At 37.1% G+C, this 15,248-nt stretch overlaps 1 protein-coding gene across 3 annotated transcripts in view; it reads left to right on the top strand.

Annotated features, from left to right (window-relative positions):
* Positions 1 to 15,248, top strand: part of LOC136879210 (uncharacterized) — a 1,250,431-nt gene that overhangs the window by 485,904 nt on the left and 749,279 nt on the right. The window lies entirely within an intron of this gene.

Below are 15,248 nucleotides of genomic sequence, written 5' to 3'. Positions count from 1 at the left end.
GTTAGATGCCTCCTGATTTCCGGGTTCTGGTGTCCCCTGTTGGTCTTCAACAGCTGAGGGCTGAAGCTATTCTTCCTCGAATGCAGGGGTGATCAACGGCCCACAAAGGCATTCTATGTGGCCCCCTACCTGAGTTTTTAAAAAGTTTAGGTTTGTGTTTTTCCTAGATACCGGAAAACCTAGTTAATAAGAACTTTGTTGTAATCGTAGCTACAGGTCGAATTAATTGGACTTCAGTATTGTTCCCATGTAACGGACAGACAGTTCACGGAGTGAAATCTTATTAACTTTCACAGGGCTCTTAGTAATGAAAATATTCTGGTTCTCTTAAGATTTGCTAAAAAAATACTTATGTGTGTTTGCGAGTTTGTAAAGAAACATTTTCAAGAATTGGAGTTTATAAAATTTAAATTATGTTTCCAGATCAGTGATGAACACCTACATTCCATTCTGAGGGTGGCTGTGTCAAATCTATTTCAAAACAAGCTGATCATAGTTAGCTCATCAACATCTTTCTCCTTGTCTCTGAACTACATTTCTAACAGGTCTCTCTATCTTGAGTCTCATTACTATGGAGTGACAGTTGAAACTAAAATCTTTGTTATTGCTCCGAAGACAATCCTGTTTGCAGATCCAAAATGTGTCAGCTTATAATAAGCATTACATGATCTAACATAACATTATATTTTATAATTTTAATTGTGTCTTCCTTCTAGGAACCTTATTTTTGGTATTATAATGTCATTTAGCAGTCGTGAAAGTCTATGTCTTAAGTCACTTTTTTGTCATAAACAATTATTTACATTCTAAAAACTATAGAAAAATTAAAATCATCTTCTAATGTCCAATATTTATGTGAGAAATGTCAGCTCCAAATTTGAAAAATTTGAAAAGTGCAATTTTCATCAATTACTTGTTTTAAAATGCAGTTAGTTAGTGGCTGCTACTTTGAGCCATCTCCTCCTCACTCGAGTGTCTGTATGATGGTGTTCAGGGATGTAAGGGACATAAAGTCCTTTCTGCCAACACAATACAAACTTCACATTTTGCAAGCATGAATAATCTGTGATGGGGTTGAAATCTGTTGATGTTCTGTATTTCTGAGGTTGTCCAATACTTTTCTTCAAAACCTCAACCTCCTCTCATGTTTTGATGTTCATGACACAAGTTTGTCAAATTTTCATCTTTTGCCCAGATGTGCACATATGTTCTTAGTTAAAATTGAAGTTGCTGCTTGCAAATCTTCCTTGCTCATCCTCTCTACATGGAAAGGTTTCTTCACTCGGGCCTTTTCTTCCAGTCTGTACCAGACCTCTAGAGTAAAGACATGGTCCATTTTCCTAATCGTATTCTCAATAACACCAGTCACTGTCAGAAGGCAAAAAAGGGTATACACAGGAACCAAGTATTAATGTTCTATGGAATCAAAACCTCCAGCCATTACAAGGACATAACATCAGGTACAGTGTGTTGCTCTTGTTCTGTGCTGAGCAGGAATCGGAAAACAACTGCAGATTTCTCTTTTCCAGTGTGTTTTCTGGGGCACTTAGAAATCTAAACAAACAAGATGCACTTTTGTGAAGCACCTCTTGAAGCCATGTTGTCAAGCCTCATACACATAATACTACTATTATTGTTACATACGTGGATATCAAGGTATACACCTAACAATAGATATCTTGGGTGTTGGAAGAGGTTTATGAAAATCAATAGTTATTAAACAGAAGTCTGATTCTTCTTTGTAACATTCAGCTCAGTGCTGACTCAAAAGACTATAAGCAGCTGTGGCTCGAGTTTAATGTATGTGAATATCCTGTTATCAGTGCACCTCCTACTTTTCTAGCGGCAGGTTAACAAGAGCTAGTGGCTTTAGGTCGCACCGACACAGATAGGTCTTTTGTCGACAATAGGATAGGAAAGGCCTAGGAATCGGAAGGAAGCAGCCACGGCCTTAATTAAGGTACAGCCCCAGCATTAGCCATGTGTGAAACTGGGATACCACGGAAAACCATCGTCAGGGCTGCCGACAGTGGGATTCGAACTCACTATCTCCCTGATGCAAGCTCACAGCCGCCCACCCCTAACTGCATGGCCAACTCACCCGGTGTTAACGAGAGCAAGGAATAAGGGAACGTCTGCCTTTTACGGTACTGTGCCATACAACAAGCGCCATACCATCATTCAACTTTTACTTCAACAAAAATAACAGTGACTGTTTCAACAACCAAGCAGATGTTACAAAACAATGAAAGATGTTCCTCCTACTCCTCAGCTAATTGTTGTATTAACACCGGCACTTTCAACATCGTCAAGTTTGATACATATTTTTACCCTCCATCGACGATTCAACTATGAATATTTGAACATTTTAACAAATGTTTTTTTATATCCTCAGTATTCCTCAACTTCTTAAAGCTCTGTTCAACATTGTACAAACACACTGCAATCAGCTGTGACCTGGATCCTAGGATGTTCTTTAAATATTAATGTGTTATAACCCATGTCAACCGTTTTAAATCTATTTAAAGGCAGATTTCATGTTGATTGTTGTTAAGTTCCTTTGATTTATTTATTTATTTACTGTGAACTGATGATGATTCCAAGGGAATCGAAGCCGGTTTTTCACTTAATAAGTATTGTGTTGAATGGTGAAATATCCCGCAATTAAGAATTTGTTGTTGTTTACATCCATGCGTCACACTCCCTGCAGGTATCTTGAAACCTATATTACATTTTTTTGTGAATATTATATCCAACATTCTGCAAACCATTACTTTCATTTTCATTTTTTTAAAATCAATCCATTTCAGCTACAGTTTTCATGGAACATATATATTTCCTTGTCGTTGTCTTCCTACTGTAATAACGCTTGTGCAAAGGAAATCGTCTTTTATTACCAATTACTTTCACTTGCATTTGCCATCTTGTCCTTTTTGGTCAACATGAGATGATTTGCAGGCTAATGTTTTTTGTATCGATACTTGTCACCACAATAATCAATGTCATTAGGTGTTTCGTGATGTCAGATACTTGTGTACTTTAGTCTGCTCTGGTGGTATATAAATGCTTCCTGGATATCACAAATATGTCATTGTTGATTGCAATTGTGTATATATGATTTACTTCTTTCTTGTAGGCTTTGTTTGAAAGCAAAATGTTGATAGCTTTTTAAATCATGGTGTAAAAGGCAGCTTTTCCTATTTTCACCTGTGTGTAGGGATTCCTTTCAAATAACATTGATTGCATGGATGGGCTTTCTTATTTATAAGTTATAAATTTCATTTTTGTTCCGTATTGAAGTGCAATTATAAGAAATAAATCGACAAGACTGATGTAATATTCTTTTATTATAGTAGATGCTCTCTGCATGTTCCACTACAGGAGTAGTACTACATGCACTTACAATACATTTCCCTACAAATGCATAAACATAAATTTCATTTGAATAATTTCATTTCTAGATGATTGTTAATCTTATTAATATCAATCAATATCAGTCTTTCTTTTTCCTGACAGCTTGAAAGTACAGAGCATTAACAAATTAGGAAAATTCTTTTAAATACTTTTTAATAGCACTGATTTCTGATGTAATTTACTTGATATACTATACAGAAAATTTGGACTCAATTGTCAATTTACTTCTTATATGGGTAAGCTTTCTGTAAATTTATGTCAAAAATGAGCGATTCATTATTTTCAGTGATTTTTGGATCTAAGAAGTTGTTAGTTCTTGTTACAAAGGTTTACAGTGTGTGGTGACAAAGGCAGTAGGGCCGTAGAGTTGGTTAGTATCTCTCTTTCTCTCATTTATAACAACAATAGTGGATGATCGATCACTCTGAATAACAAGTGCTCTCAGAGCCTCATTGAGATAACTTGAATCCCCCACACACCTTCACGCACTCGCTGCTCTAAAGTAGGCACCATACAACAGGGAGGTAAGCTCATAGGCCAGCAAATAATTGCATTCTGAAAGGGAGATCAAAAAGTAAATTTAGAAAATTGGTTGGCATAGATAGCGGATGATAAAACCTGCTAATATATTACAATAAGACCTAATGAAGTGTGACCCCAGTGAAGCACAGAATTACCCCATGCTATTTTGTGACTAGGAAAACTACAGCAATAGAAAGGAAAATGTTAAACTTAGAAAGCCCTAGTCACAAGAGATGAGATTGAGAAAGGGAATCGAGGGTCCACACTTGTATGCCCATTAGGGCTGTTGCATTTGCTGCTCCAAGGAACTAGAAAAACCTACATAACAGAGAAATAATTAAGTTAACATTAAAACGGACCAGGAAATTGAACTATGCTAAATTTTACATACTAAAATATATGATGGTATCTTTGTCTGCCACCCAGTGTTTCTTGAGTTGCATACTTACTATATAGGAGCCTAGCCCCAGTGTTCCAGCCGCCTTAAGCGATGTCCGAAATTCAGCCGATGATCATCACAGGACAATCTTCACAGGCAACTGTGACCTGCTTTTATTATAGCTGGCTGGCTGCTGATTGTCTGTATAGAAAACAGTAGTGATAAACTTGAACTGTGAGATTAAAGGAGGTGCCTACTCCTAACCATTACAATTCTCCTTTGAAAGCAAAGTTCCAGCACAGGCTCGTAGGTCGTAACCCCAAACAGGAAAGCAATACCTATAGGTAGGGCACAGCACTGCTAACTAGATAGAGTCCAATGTCTCACCAGCAGATGATGCTAATGACAGATGATTAATGTGCTCCCTAATTTTAGGAAGAGAAGTCCTTTATTTCTGAGTCATGTGTGAATTTAATATGGAGACTTGCAGAGTTCTGCTGATGTGATGTAGTTTTACTGGTGGTTAGACATTGGTCTACAATAGTAAATATGAATGGATGAAAACCATAACGGTATAAGTGACATTAAAAAAAAATTAACTGCAGGATGTAACTCTGGGAGGATGTATCATTTAACCAACAAAGAGATACAAGTGATAGCGGTAATATTCTGCGCTCTAGTGATGGGTGGTATAACTACGAATAGCATGCTTTATATGAGTGTTAAGATGTTTAAATGCCTTTTTCTCTGAACGACCAAAATGCTACTTATACCATTATGGCTTTTATCCATTCATGTGTCATCTACATAACTAGCCCAGTGATATTATGTCCATAATGTTGTTAAATATTTGTGCAATCTGCGAATGTCAATGGAAATTTTGGCCAATATTGCTGAAGTAGGGGGTGCAGTTGGAAGTCCTTCTTGCTGGTAGATGTTGCTATTCAGAATAAAGTACTGGTAGTTATTAACTAATTCAAACTTTAAATTGTTTAAGAATTCCTCTCCTTATAGTTTACTTAGATTACTCTGTTTATTTAAATTATTTTTAATTATAATTATCCTTTCTACTGCTGGGATGCATGCATACATATTGGTAATGTTATAGTGAGGTAGGAACTTAGTGCACTTTTTTGTAATATTGCAGAATTTTACAGAATTTTTTGACTGATGTTTTGTTACGAGGCAAGCTATGATTCATACTGATGTATTCAACAGTTCCTGGTCGTTGAAAAGTGAGGTAGAATCACTCAGAATTTTTAAAAGATATTTTTTGGATTTTATTTGTAGGACCTTTATTTGTTTTCAAAAATCTGCTGTGTGAAAAAATGGCTATTTTTTAATATATTCGTAGTTCGTCATTAAAACTGCTGAGGTTGTTTTACAAGCCTTGGTTATTGTTATGTTGTTAGTTTTGATCTTCTGTTTTAGCTCTCATAGTAGGTTGTGTAATTTCTGTCGTTTCCTTCAGACTTTGAATCTTGTCTCATCTTGTTCGTGTATAGGTAATCTGTTGATTGCGAGTTCAGATTTGGCTATTATGGTTAAGGTTGAGAGCTGCTCGGGTCCTCCACTTTCTACTCCATTGAGAAGTAAATCTGGTGAGGTTGTGTTACTGTATAGAGTTCCAGACTCGTTACTGTTCTTGTATTGGATTTGAGATCATCCAATTTTATCCAAAGTACCACTTTTCTTAGATAAGATTTGAATGTTTTTTCGGTTGCGATTTTGTAATTGAGAAAGAGATTTTGTAGGTTATTTTGGTAAATGATTGGTCTAATGGGAATATGTCAATAAAATGTTTTTAAAGAATCAAGTTCATTAATCCTAAATCGGACCATAAACTTCATCATTGTTACATATCGACAAAGAAGCACACGAGATGCTGTCAGTTGGTACAGTTATTTTCAGTGGCGGTGGGCTCTCAGGAGCACAGGAGCACGTGAACACCCAGTTTTATTACATATTTACGCATTCATTCGTTTCTTTCGACCTGATTTCGACAATCGATCGAAAGCATTCGACAATCGACTTATATCGTAGCTCCGTTACACCGACAGTTGTTCGTTTTGACTGACAGTGCAGCGAGCACACTGGATAATGCGCTATTGTCCTGAAGACTATACGCATGCGCAAAGCAGATGACGTCATGGTTTTCTGCACTGATATTCCCATTAGCGAGGAGCACGGTAAGGTACGTGCCTTGTCGTCTAGAGCCACCCTCAACCCAGTGGCAGTATTACAGTTGACCACAAGGGTCCGCCACCTCTCCTATTATGGTTAGCCACAGCCTCCCAGGAGCTACTATTGCATTACATTACCGGCAGATTTCGCTAGTACCCTAATTCTGAATAGGCATTTTGGTGTCTATTCAGACTCTTTTCCAGAAAGAGAACTGAATGCAGTGGCGCATATGTATCCCTGCCTAAATAAGACACAGCTGAAGACTGAATAGAAGTATTGTATATGAGAAATGGCTTTCAGAAAGATGATGGGGCCATTTTCATGTTGCAGTTTCTGCTTGACAATGAACTAGATAGGGACACATTTCCACAAGTATGCGAATTACTCCGAATTGTTGTCACAACCCCAATTACGACAGCGGAGCCCGAGAGGTGTTTTTCTACTTTGAATACGAATTAAAACGTTTCTGAGGAACACCATGACTGGAGAACGACTGTCAGCGCTGGCTATGCTTGCTACTGAGAAGAGATTTGTCAACATCATCAGTGACTTCAATCGTAAAGTGATTGAGAAATTTGCGCGATTGAAGGACAGAAGGATTGCTTTCCTGTACAAATAATCAGCATTTACGTGAGTTGCTAATCTAAATCCTATCATTTAAATAAGCATGATCTAGTATTGTTGGTTGTACTGCATGCTAAATTGTTTAGAGTAGTGGCTATAATTTGCAAAATGAGAATAATTACCATGTGAAACAGTAGAATCTGATTAACCGAGATAATGTGGAGACTATTGGGGTCAATTCGGAAATAATTATTTTAAAAAATTTACCGGTAAATGCGGTACACATTCCTTCTATGCTTCTCGTCATATCCAGGTGAACTTCGTGCTGTTTAAAAAACCAGGAATAGTGCTCGCATCCTTCAGTGTTCGCAGTGTAGTAAAGCTATTATGAATTTTGCTACTGTTCTACACTGTTCCCGCGGTGTAGGAGTAGCATGCCTTCCTCTTACCCGGAGGCCCCGGGTTCGATTCCCGGCCAGGCCAGGGATTTTAACCTGGATCTGAGGGCTGGTTCGAGGTCCACTCAGTCTACGTGATTACAATTGAGGAGCTATCTGACGGTGAGATGGAGGTCAAAAAAGCCAAGAATAACGGCCGAGAGGATTCGTCGTGCTAACCACACGACACCTCGTAATCTGCAGACCACCGGGCTGAGCAGCAGTCGCTTGGTAGGCCATGAGGTTTGGTTTGGTTCTACACTAACACCCAGGTGGAATTCGTGCTGTTTGAAAACCAAGAATAGTACTCGCATCCTTCAATAATCTCAGTGTAGTAAAGTTATTGTGAATTTTAATTTTGTTCTACACTAACAAATTAGTCTCGTATAAAATTTATCCTCGGTTACAGGGGTTCTACCAAAGTATTTGTGAAGAAGGAACCGTACAAGGAACTGTTAGTGAAATGATTTATGTACCTATGTTACTTTTTTGCTGATTTGAGACATGAACAAAAATGTTGTGAACCCCCTAAAAATTTTGTCACGAGCCGCCACTGGTTATTTTATTCACATCTATTTACAAAATAACAGATACATAACCTTACTTACTGTATCACAGACGAAACACTTCACTCCGAGAACATCAACAAAGGAGAATAATAAAACTTTGTTTTTCACCTATTCAATACTTAACTCGCATACAACATTAGGATTTCATCCTTATTTTATTGCCAAATTACTAAAAATATGGTACATGTATCAGTCATTTTCTGAGCATCTTCAGTCATGGAATATTGTCATCACAAGGTTAATTAGGAACATTGATTTTGAATTTGTATACATCATTTGTCATTAGCAAACCTGACATTACAATTTTTAAGAAACCTGATTAAATATAATTATTTTATATATTACGTCAATTGGCTGTGATACAGGATATAACAATTATTAACACTGAATTTAAAACTATTACAATATTCTCATATGTGACGTCAATTAGTTGCTCTAGTGTAACAATTTTTCCAATTCTATTAAAACTGTTAATTTTCTTAAAAGTTTGTTGTTTGAACTTAAAATGTTTTATTAAAATCTTTAATAATCATTGTCACTTCAAACAAACTTGAGAAATGAACTATATTACACAATCAAAACAAATTATGAGATCAGGCGCAATTATTACCGCTTTGTGTTTGTCATCATAATATCTGTGCCGTAGTCTATTATAGGTGATGATGTTGCACACTTTGAAATTAACATTTGTTGAAACTTGTTAAACTCAACATTCGCTGTTATCTTATTCAAAATTTAATCCTGTGTAAGTGAGCAGGGCCTAGGTCTGATGGGGACTTTCAAGCTTTGTGTTGATAGTTGAATTGTGATTTCTCCCAACTATGCAATGAGCTTGTTTACATATCTGTAACAAGGGCAAATTTCGTAAGGATATATTATATATGATGTAATATCAAGGCCTCACATGAAAGTATCAATACTTACCCCCATAGACACCTGCCTACTTATCTGTTAGTGTTCTCGACTGTTTGACGACTGCCTGTCGTTCTACTAGCAATCCTTGTGCTGTATGTGTGGGTACGTAGCCGCGGAGAGCAGTGGACGGCGTCATAAAGGATGGAGTGGTTTGTGGAGGCGAATATCCAGAAGTAGTATAGGAGAGGGTGTTGCTTTCTTAGATTGAATATTTATATTGTCAGGAATTAAAGTGTTCTTAACTTTGATTTCATCATTCAAGATTTTATCTTTGTTGAAGTGTTTATGTAAGTGGATATATATATTTCCAGCTCATTCATAAGTTTTCCTTTTTCAATCTTTCTGATTATTTTTAAATCTCTTTCTATAGTGGTAAAATGGTGCCCTTTTTCTTGCATGTGATTACTCATAGCTGAATAATTTATTATGCTTAGTGGCATTTACGCGTTCTTGGTATCTAGTTATAAAGCTTCTACCGGTTTGGCCTGTATGTGATAATCCGCGCTCTGAGCAAGTGAGTTTATAGATTCCTGAATATTTCATATTCATTTAAGCCTTTCGAATCAAAAGTTAAATTCTATTCATTACTAGAACTTAATTGTATGTTGTTGATAGTTGGCCATGAAGAACAAAAAGAATATGAGAAAGTAAAGTTTATACAATCCACATAAAAATGAAATTCAAATAGCTGGGTTTACATACACCTCACTTTGCATCGTCAAACATTACTTCAGATTTAAAAAATGAGGTGCTAAATCAGCTATGTTGCAAACCTGATATATTTCAAGGATCATATTACATTGCTAACTTATGTCTCTGTATTTGATTTTATTTATTTATATTATGTCAATAATTAATGACACAATATCTAAATGTGATTTCTATTTCTGCTCTTCACATTGATACATGTATTTACTGATAATAATAATACTGCTTTACATCCCACTAACTACTTTATGGTTTCTGTAGTTGCCAAAATGCTAGAATTTTGACCTACAGAAGTCTTCCAACATGAGGCCAGTAGTGTAGTAATTATTAATATCCTTCTACTTTCTTTATGAATCACATGAAGTAACTTCATGATTTTCTTCCTCTCCTTGCTTTCCTGTCTTTTGAGTAATTCTTTATTATTTTACTGTCTTCCTTCCTCTTTTCCTCCACCCAGACAGGTTTCCTTTGCTTCTTCTCTTTCCCCTGGAACCATCCAAACACCTTCCACCTTTTTCTGAAAATAATTTTATCTTTTTGTGATACTCAGCTCTTAACCATTGGATTTCTAGCCACCTTTATTCTGATATCACCTAAAAGCTTCTTTTCTTTCTCATATTTACTTTTTCTTACTTCCTTAATTTCCTTCTTTTGAATTTCTCCTCTTTGGTCAGCTGCATACAGACACTCTGGTGTTGTAATTGACGCAATATTCCCTCACCCAATGCAAATATTGAGCTTGAATTATTACTATTATTATTATTACTTGTATGTATGGCTGTGAAGTGTTTACATCCATTTAGTATTAGTATTAATATTATTTATGTAGTTGAATGATCGTATTGTGTGTGAGATTATATAATGAAACATGTGTTGTACATATATATTTATATCAGTTAATGTAAATACCTGTAAATTAATATTATAATTATACCAGTGGCGGCTCGTGGCTGTAAATTATGGTCGGTTTCGAGCGACAGATTTAGGAACTTCTTTCTTTTTTCTTTCTTTCTTTCTTTCTTTCTTTCTTAATCTGCTTACCCTCCAGGGTTGGTTTTCCCCTCGGACTCCGCGAGGGATTCCACCTCTACCGCCTCAAGGACAGTGTCCTGGAGCTTCAGACTCAGGGTCGGGGATACAACTGGGGAGGATGACCAGTACCTCGCCGAGGCGGCCTCACCTGCTATATTGGAAGGGATGGAAAGGAAGAGGAAAGGAAGCGGCCGTGGCCTTAAGTTAGGTACATTCCCGGCATTTGCCTGGAGGAGAAGTGGGAAACCACGGAAAACCACTTCCATAATGGCTGAGGTGGAAATCGAGCCCACCTCTACTCAGTTGATCTCCCAAGGCTGAGTGGACCCCGTTCCAGCCCTCGTACCACTTTTCAAATTTCGTGGCAGAGCCGAGGTTCGAACTCGGCCCTCCGGGGTGGCAGCTAATCACACTAACCACTACACCACAGAGGACGACAAGATTTAGGAACTACGTGTTGTTTTGTACTCGTACCTCGTTCCTGTGACTGGCGGAGGGTCCAGCAAGTGACCACGATTTATTGAATTTAATGTTTGGTCATGACCACGAAAAGCTAGTTCTTGCTTACTTCATTAGAGCACTGCATCAATTACCAACTGAAGGAAAAGTCTATTTAAATGTACATTTTCACTGAACTGTACAATTACAATATACAGTCTGGCATTTTCCTTCAGGACATCAGAGATCGTATTTTGGTTTGTTTCCAATGTCTTGAAATCTAGTTGCCGTATTTTATGTTCTGCAGAGTCTGAGTGCTTATGTAAAGAACGTGTTATGTTCAAAAGGGCTGAAAATCCTTCTTTATTCCAAACGTTATTTTTGTTGATAATAGGCAAGCAGGCCCAACATAACAACTTCTGTAGAGCTGGAGAGCAGCACAATCATGGAAATTCCTTAAACCACGATAGTTTGAAACTAAGATTGTAAGATTTACCGGAATGTTTCACTTCTTTTGTAGCACAAATTTGCAGTGATTCAGTAGGGCGATCAAAACGCAGAACTTCATTCTGATCTTCGTTTCTCCAACGTGAAAATGGTGTTTATAATAAAATGCACACTATGTCATAAATATATATATAAAATAACTTGTCCTGACTGACTGACTGACTGATTCACCATCGCCGAGCCAAAACTACTGGACATAAAGAAATGAAATTTTGGGGATATATTCATATTAAAATGTAGGTGCTCGCTAAGAGAGAATTTTTGGATATTCCGTCGCTAAGGGGGTGAAAAGGGGGGTGAAGTTCTAAAATGAGTGTATCTATATCTCAAAACTTTAAAAGTTTACAGATGTAAAAATTGGTAGTTAGAATCTTCATTAAAAATAAAGAAACACGTATATTGTCGTTTTCGGAAAATCCCAATAGGGGGGTGAAAAGGGCTGAAAAGGGGGTTGAATGCCTTTAATGACTATACTTATATCTCAATAACTGAAGATATTACAGACCTGAAAATTGGTGTTTGGGATCTCCTTTAAAAATAAAGAAACACGTATTTTTTTGTTTTTGGAAAATCCAATTAATGTGGGGGTGAAAAGGGGCGAATTTTTAAAATGAGTGTATCTATATCTCAAAACTTTTAAAGTTCATAGATGTAAACATTGGTATTTAGAATCTCCTTTAAAAGTAAAGAAACACGTATTTTTTGTTTTTGGAAAATCCCAATAGGAAGGGTGGAAAAGGGTGAAAAAGTGGTTGAATGCCTTTAATGAGGCTACTTATATTTCAGAACCTGAAGATATTACAGACCTGAAAATTGGTATTTGGGATCTACTTAAAAAATAAAGAAACAGGAATTTTTTCGTTTTTGAAAAATTCAAATAATGGGGGGTGAAAAGGGGGGTGAATTTTTAAAATGAATGTATCTATATCTGAAAACTTTTAAAGTTTATAGATGTAAAAATTGGTATTTAGAATCTCCTTTAGAAATAAAGGAACACGTTTTTTTGTTTTCTGTAAATCCCAATAGGAGGGGTGTAAAAGGGCGAATAATGGGTTGAATGCCTTTAATGAGGATACATATATCTCAGAAACTGAAGATATTACAGAACTGAAAATTTGTGTATGGGATCTCCTTTAAAAATAAAGAAACACATTTTTTGTTTTTGGAAAATTCAATGAATGGCGGTTAAACAGGAGTGACATTTTTGGGTGAATGTTTTGAAAGACTATATCTACAGAATATCTGAGAAACGTAAAATGTTACAGACGTAAAAAGTGGGTATTTGGAATCTCCTGTAAATGTAAAGAAACATAGGCGATTTGTTTTTGGATACTCCACTCAAGGGGAACTAAAAAGGGGTGAAATTTTAAAATGAGAATTTCTACAGTATATCTCAAAAAACTTCACATGTTACAGAAGTGAAAAATGATACTTTTTATCATTATTAAGAATAAAGAAACGTGTATTTTTAGTTTTCGGAAATACCACTTGGGTGGAGTGGAGGTAAAAGTGACTGAAAATGGTGTTGAATTCTTTTAATTAGGCTACTGATATCTCAAAAATGAAGACGTTACGGACTTGAAATTTGATATTTGGAATCTGCTTTAAAAGTGAAGAAACACGTATTCTCGAAATCCCAAATAAGGGGGGGGGGGGGTGAAAGAATTGAAAAATTAATAGACTTAATTGTATGAGAATACATACATCTAATAAAAACTAAAGTTGTTACAGACGTGAAAATAGGTATTTGGACCTCCTTTGAAAACAAAGAAGAACGTGGGGAGGGGGAAACCATCTTGGGAGGCGGGAGTGAAAAGGAGTTGAATTCCTTTCATGAGGACACATACATAAAAAACTGAAGAAGTTAGAGTCGTAATAATTGGTATTTAGATGATCCTTTACTATTAAAGAAACAAGTATTTTTTGCCGGAAAACTCACTTGGGGGAGGGGAGTGTGAAAGGAAGTTAAAAAAGTTAATTATTTTTATGGGGATACTTATATCTCAAAACTGACGGTAATAGACGTGAACGTTGGTGTTTGGAATCTCCTTTAAACATAATTTTTCCTTTGGGGGGGGTAGGTAAATAAACTTAACGGCAGTGGGATGTAAAAGGAGGTGAGACCAATTGATTTTACTGTTCATAATGTACTTATAAGGAGCCTCCGTTGCTCAGGCGGCAGAGCGCCGACCTCTCACAGCTGGGTTCCGTGGTTCCGGTCACTTCATGTGACATTTGTGCAGGACATAACGGAGGCGGGACAGGTTTTTCTCCGGATACTCCGGTTTTCCCTCTCATCATTCATTCCAGCAACACTGTCCAATATATTTATATCATTTGTCATTCATCGATCATTGCCCCAGAGGAGTGCGTCAGGCTTCGGCAGCCGGCACAATTCCTATTGTCGCCGCTAGATGGGGCTTTATTCATTCCATTCCTGACCCTGTCAAATGACTGGAAACAAGCTGTAGATTTCCTATGTACTTATTCTGATCATAAACCGATCATTTAAATCTTCCCTGGGTTCGTTTTCAACAGCCATCTTTTTCTTCGGAGAACGTTCTTAGATTACAGTAAATTCTCCTGACATATAAATAAAAATTTTAACACATTTGAAACAAACAATAGGAATGAGATTGCCCGTCAAATTGTTCACCTCTATAATAAGGCAATAATGCACGGAAATATGTCATTCGTATCGCCAGAAATCCCGCACACTTGCCTACGCGCGACAATGGTGCTGGTCACATTGTCAACAATTACAATGGCAGCAGATGTGATTTACTGCCAAGTAGCGGTCTTACATCTTGCTGTGGGGTCCAGAACATCTATAATAATAATAATAGTAATAATAATAATATTAATAATAATAATAATAATAATAATAATAATAATAATAATAATAATAATAATAATAATAATAATGTTTTACGCAGTCTGGCCGTGGGTTCAGCACCGCCAAGGCACCCAAGACAACACCACGCCGGATCTCCTGAAGGATTTGATCCATATTAAAAATGCTTATAGGGAAAGATGGCAAAGATCTAGGGACCCAACTGACCGTGCGGAATACTTGGAACTAGCCCGGGAAGTACGAAATCGATTGCCGGAAAGAAAGATTGAAAAATGGGAGGATACTTGCCGTAATCTATTAGAAAACGAGTCAGATCGCGAATTTTGGCGGATTCTCGCAGAAAACGAGTCAGATCGCGAATTTCGGCGGATTATATATCTAAAACAATAAGCATTCAATTATAAATTTCAGTATAATACCGTAGCGAAGCACGGGTATCTTGCTAGTATTTAAATAAAACAGCACAACACTACGAATGAACTACGATGCGTAAGTACTCGTACTTCACACAGGATGACGCAGGGAAGACGAAACATTCCGCTCTTCCGACAACTTCACTAGCACATTCCGCTATGTGGAAAGTACGCGGGTGACATCACGGTTGTCATGGCAACCGCCAAGGCCAAGCGCTAGGAGGGAGCACTTGGGAGGTTGAGGCAGCTGCTGAATCTCTCGTCTTCACTCAGTCTCACGCGCCGTACTGTGGCCGACAGCCGGCGCTTTCG

The sequence above is a fragment of the Anabrus simplex genome, chromosome 8 (genome assembly GCF_040414725.1).
Source record: "Anabrus simplex isolate iqAnaSimp1 chromosome 8, ASM4041472v1, whole genome shotgun sequence".
Lineage (NCBI taxonomy): Eukaryota > Metazoa > Arthropoda > Insecta > Orthoptera > Tettigoniidae > Anabrus > Anabrus simplex.
This window is presented reverse-complemented; position numbering and strand designations above follow the sequence as displayed.